Source organism: Pistacia vera, unplaced genomic scaffold, assembly GCF_008641045.1.
Source record: "Pistacia vera cultivar Batoury unplaced genomic scaffold, PisVer_v2 Contig50, whole genome shotgun sequence".
Taxonomy (NCBI): domain Eukaryota; kingdom Viridiplantae; phylum Streptophyta; class Magnoliopsida; order Sapindales; family Anacardiaceae; genus Pistacia; species Pistacia vera.
The window spans coordinates 1117448-1123885 of record NW_022196335.1 but is presented as its reverse complement, the minus strand read 5'-3'; positions in this window follow the sequence as shown (position 1 = coordinate 1123885).

Below are 6438 nucleotides of genomic sequence, written 5' to 3'. Positions count from 1 at the left end.
TGCACTTGATAAGAGTAAAACCTTTTTTCCAAACACTACCAAGGACCAGTCCTTGAATTGGTAAAATTAAGTTTTCAATGTCAATATATTAACATGTGGATTGACCAAGTGATTCACTTCTCTTGTTTGAGTCCAGTCCAGGTCACTGTTTCCAATTCGCTTAAAACAATCATATAGAATGAATTCACATACCTCTGGAGAGTAAGCAGCAAACAAGGCGTATTCCCAAGTGTGGCCTCCAAGAAAAGAAGCAAAGAAAGCGTAAAATGCAACCACTAACAAGCAGAATACAGTAATTGCAACAACCTATCAAAGGTAAGGGCCAAAGATGCATCAGAAACTAAAAGATATCAAAGGAAAACGAAATCAATTAACACAAATTGCACAACCATAATCTACAAGTTGAAAATAATTAAATGCAAGAAAAATCCCTCAAAAAGTCTTTGCACCAATTTAAGAAACCCAACCCACAAATTTAAGAAACCCAACTCACCGATCTACGACCACAATGGTGATGTGAGAGAAGAGATGTTGACGATGACAGTGACGGTGATGACGATGATGTGCGACAATGAGAGAGGACAGTCGTGATTCTTGCGACGGAGAGAGAGAGGAGATGACGAGCCGACGACATAAGAGACAACAGATGACGAGCCAATGACGTGGTCTATGAGAGAGAGGAGTTCAGAGATGGCGATGCCGAGACGGTGGGACTGGGATGACGGTCGACGGATGACAATTGAGAGAATGACTGAATGAATGAGTATGGAGAAAATTTAACTCCCCAGACATCCCAAGTTTCCATTTAACAAAATGGCCTTGAAAATCTTTTTCATTTTTTTTTTAATTTTTTTGATTTATTTTTTATTTTAGAAAAGCTGACGTGGCACAGTTAGGATTCATTAAACATGTAAAATGGGTTAAAATGAAAAGATTCAAACATATGTGGGCAAAAAATAATTAATGAAAGTTTTTTAAAATTTGAAATTTAAAAATGAGCCCCACCCATTCAAATCACTTAATCAAAACTGATTAGGAAAAAATCGATTTCTTGAACCCAAAACGGATTCTCTGCGATTTTTGGCGACTACAGTCCACATTCTTGCAAATTTTCACACCAAATTCAATCCTAAAGCTTCCTTTCTTAAAACCATGGCTGACATTCACAATGAAGAGGAAAACCCAACGCCACTTCGAATCCTAGAGTCTGGCGATACAAGCAGTTCAATGGCTACTCCAGTGGATCATCCAATCAATGAAGGTGGTCCACTGGCAGAGGAGACGGCGACGGTACAACAATAGAGAAAAGAATCACAAAACGGTTTTAAAGAGGAAGAGGCCAGCGAGAATTCAGGTGAGGAGGAGGAGGCCGATGAGAATTCAGGTGAGGAGGAGGCTGGCAAAGAAAGGGTACGTATTTGTTTTGGGAGTTCTGGTACTGTATTGTATTTTGGTTCGCCATACCAATTTTATGCTTAGCCTTTGTTTGGTGGATGGTTGTGGTGTTGACATCTTTCATGTCAGTGATGCTACTGGTTTAGATATGTGATGGTGTACTTCTCGTGTACTGCTTGTGGATGAAAAACCACTGGTGGAATTTGAATGATTAAAAGCTTTTTATTCTATCAGTGCTTCTATGCGGCTCTGATTAACCTGCCAGTTCAGATCACAGGTTTGAATTTGTGTGTATGTGATGTTAGTTTGATGGCCAGTCATTTGCTTTCAAGAGACAGGATCTAATTTAATCATTCCTTGAAGGAAGTAATATAAGAATTTGGTAGGTTTTGTTTCTTTACTTCAATCTTGAATATATGGTTAGAAGAACCTTTTACTTGCTTATTATTAGCTGATAATGTTAGATCTTGTGTTTTGTGGTGAGGTTTTACTTTTCTGTTGCCCAAAATGGAAACAAGAAATTGTATTTGGTTGTTGAAACACTTGCCTGAAATTTTTCAAGTAATTGTTGATTAAATAAGAGAAAGTTGTGTATTGAACTATTTATGGATGTATTAATCAGGGGTCATCTTTATCCTGTGATGAGATAAGAGAGTGCAATTAAGTTTTTGAATTCAGTAAATTCATATATCGGTAGGAAGAAATGTATGCAAGTCATGCTATCCGACTGAAAATGTCAACAGAAATGCTTGCCTAGTTTTTAAGTTTTAGAAAGTTAAGTTTTAGAAAGTGAAGCCAAGCTTTTGGAACTCATGGTATCAAAAACTTGTGCTGTTGCCTCTATATTTCCGCATTTAGCATACATGTCAACAAGACTTGTCCAGAGGGATATGTTGTTTAGTTTTTGGAAGTTTTTGTCTATATAAGCACGAATCCATTTGCCAAGATCAATCGCACCTAAATAAGCACAAGCTAGAAGAATGCTTAAAAAGGTGACATCATTAGGCTGTACATGTGATCGTAGCATTTGCCGAAATAACATTAATGCTTCTTTGTAGTGGCTCATTTGAGTATAGCCAGCAATCATAATATTCCATGAAATAACATCCCTTTGCTCTGCACTGTCGCTTAAGCGATTTATGATCGCTTAAGCGATCATGTTCGACGCAAAATCAACATCTGCCCAGATCTAAGATCGCTTAAGCGATTCATCATTTTTACTCTTGGTCGCTTAAGCGATTCCCGATCGCTTAAGCAATCTTGTCCGAGGTAGAATCATATGCCGAGATCTAAGATCGCCTAAGTGATCTTTTGTATCGCTTAAGCGATTCATCGCTTTTACTGGTAGCGTGCCGAATGCACCAAATTAATTAACCTTACTAACCTAACTACTGAATTGTATAAAGGGCAAGCAAGGGTCGATCCCACAGGGAATGACTCGATTAATTTCTATATTCTAAAACAATAAAGACAACAGAAAGGTAAATTAAACTCTAAACAGTAAACCTAACAACAGTAATGAAAGGGGGTTTGTAATCAAGGCAAACTAAAGTAAAACAGAAAAATAAAATATCAGGTTAAACAATCAGTTCTCAGTTCAATATCCACCTAAACATGCATTGGACGTAAAGTAACTGCAACACTGTTCTATCTTGTCATTATGGAAATACTGACCCTAGGAAACAACAAGCTCGGTTACCCGAATTCTCCCTTAGTTTGTCACTACTGAAACAAGCTCTTTGAGTAGATACTAACCCTTGAACAACCTAGAACAAGCTCTCTAAATTTAATTCAATGGCAGCCTTAAGAATTAGGAGAATAGATCAATCTAAGCAACAATCACGCAAGCTCGGATTATTTAACTTAGGTTATGTTATTCAAGACAATAGACCGAAAACTTGTCCATAATCAGCTATCATCATGCGTCACTCATTGAATAGAAAAAGACGATTACGTATCACAATTCCTAATTCTAACAGGTAAATTCTGATTAAACAATTTAGCAGGCCAAAACTAAATCACTCAAACAAGAATCACAGACAATTAAATCAGAATAACATAAACAATTCTAAAAAAAACGAGATTGAGAACAACGTTACTGAGGTTAAGTTACACCAATGACATGAAATTAGGCTTCAAAATCCCCTTGAACTGAAGAAGGAAATTAGCCGCACATCTTGATCTAGAACGCAAAAACTCTGAAAAAAGAATACTCTACTGTCCTCTCCCCGTTTAACCTAAAAAATTCTAATTAAATAACATGTGTTTTCCTTAATTCTTCCCCAAGAATCGCGGAATTTCTTTCCTAGACGTTTCCTAGAAGATAGACATCCAGATTTGACAAAATCTGATCAGATATGGATTCCAGAATTCGTCTCCAGCTTGTACCAGGATTCTTGCAAGGTAAAAGATCTTTTCTGGGCTCTATCACTTCATAAAAATTGTATTCTAGGATATGTAGATGAATCTGGGCTTTTGAATCACCCGTTTTCGATATCTGACGCTCCAGTTAGGCCCATTCGAAGATTCAATACTCAGCTAAGGAATCCTTCCGCGACTAGGATTCCAAGTCCGGTTTTGCAACAACTACTGAGAACCCAAACGAACTTGGATTCTCGGCCATAATACCTTCCTGAAAAGCTTGATTCGTCTAATTTAATTTCTCTGAAGAACACTTTTGCAATCAAGGAATCTAGCTTCCTGAAAAATCTGAAAAACGTAGCACTGGTCAGAATAACGAAAAATCTGGACTTTCCTAATCTTTTCTCAATTATTTCCTAAAGTCTATCCAAATATGCCAAACTTACAAAATAAGCTCTAATCAGCTCAACTAGGCATAAAACATAACAAAAAACATAATATGGAAGGAATAAAAATATCTAAATTACACTCTTATCATTTACTCTTGGTTGCTTAAGCGATTTCAGATCGTTTAAGCGATCTTGTACGAGGCAGAATCAACATCTGCCCAGATCTAAGATCGCTTAAGCGATTCTTCGCTTTTACTCTAGTCGCTTAAGAGATCCGTCTATATCGCTTAAGCGATTCTTCGCTTTTACTCTAGGTCGCTTTCGCGATTGAGGTGATCGCTTAAGCGATCATTTCTGGAAAACTCTTGGTCGCTTAAGCGATATATGTGGTCGCTCATATATCGCTTAAGAAATCATGGTCAAAAAAGATTTTTCCTACTTTTCTCCTAAATTATGTAATAATCTGTCTTTACAGAGCTAATTTCTAAATTACTGTGATTGTGATACATTTCGACCTCACTCATTTTGAGTACATATCAATAAGTGCATTAACAGTATCAAGATTAGTACCAAGTCTATGTTCTTCAATACAAGAGTGAATCCAGTTGCCCAATTCAAGAGAACCCAAATGAGCACAAGCAAAAAGGACAGTAACCATTGTGCTTTCATTAGGAACAACATTTTCATTACAAGCCTTTTTTTTTTTTTTTTATGATACACGTGAAAAGATTAGTTGAAAAGTTGATTGTATCATACTTTTTCTTTGTTTACAAAGAATGTTGGTAGCTTATTAGTTGTTTTGGTTTATTTTTTTGCTGATACTTTGTTTATATCGATTGTGCAGATTTTTCGAAGCGTAAACTATAAAGACTACGGCTTGGAGATTATAAACAATAAGGTATCGTAATTCCCTGTAAGGGTGACAGTAAGGTCGAGTTGGAAAGTTTTAACTAGAATAAAGAGGATTTTAAAGGAAGTGAGGAATGGTGAAGACTGATTCAAAGAGACTTGTTTCGATCATTTTTTGGATATCGGAACAAATTGGAAAAAGGCGTTATGGGGGCAAGGAGTGCATTATATGTTGCTGCACTCAGTAAAAAGCAAAAAAAAAAAAAAAAAGCAAGAAATGTGGTTAGTGGTGGATGGAAAGCCACTACGTTTTGGGATCTGGAATATGCCTCGGTGACAGGCTTAAGATATGGGGAATTGCCAGATGCGGTTGAGCAAAAAAGAATAAAGGAGAGTAGGGTAGCTAGAAGCTTGGCTAACAAGGTTTTGCGGGGGCGAGCGTCTATTACGGGAGCGATTTAGAGGAGAGGTTAGAAGAAGGTGGGCTAAGCTCTTCAGAGAAGTTCAAATTATGCTTGGTATTGTTCTTACATTCGATCCTAACGGCTGCTGACTCAACAAAAGCCGTTGATATTAATTGGGTGATGTTTGCAAGCAACTTGGACTTCTTTAATGCTTATCCGTGGGGACGGGTATCATTTAAGTGAACCATGGAGTCCCTGCAACTAAAAGACATGGCGTTAAAGCACTCCCAATGGGCCGGGAAGAATAGACCGAGCACGTACAATTTGTTTGGCTTCCCATGGGCAATGCAGGTAAATATTAATAGCTTTTTGTTATATTTTTTGTAATATATGTGTTTGAATTATGATATAGACTATTTTTTTACAATGTAGGCTTGGATGTATTAGGTCGTCCCTTTCTTCGCTAAGGCGGGGGGGAGGATGAAGACTTCGGATGTGCGACATCAATTTCCTAGGATGTTGCGGTGGCACGTTAAGAAGTGTACCCATTAGGATTACAACCAAATAGACATTGAAATTCAAGCGGCTCAGGTAAGATTAAAGGTTTAAGCTTTTGAATATGCACTTACTTTAAAATGTCGCTTAAATCTAATTGATTTTGTTTCTAATTGCAGGGAGTTGTTCGTCCCTTTCTCACAGCTACTAGGGGTGAAGCGCAAAAGCATTATGTCACGTCTTTCTAACCACTAGAGGATGAAAGCGATGAAGGGATAGACCACCTGATGCGGGACCTAGAAGGGGTCATGCATGTGAGGGCAGTTGTAGGGCCACTGCTTGAGAATGTGGTTGACGCCGAGGATGATGAAGCTCCAATCGGCAGGAGGAGGGAGGAGGATGAGGAGAGGGAGGAAGAGGTTCATATGCCTTAGGAAATCGGTACAACAAGTACGGCTTTACCGAGGCGTCGGGGTCAAAGAATGAGGTGGTTGACCTCATAAACGGTCTGCTTGAGAGTTTTACAACAGTCGTTTATGAGAGGT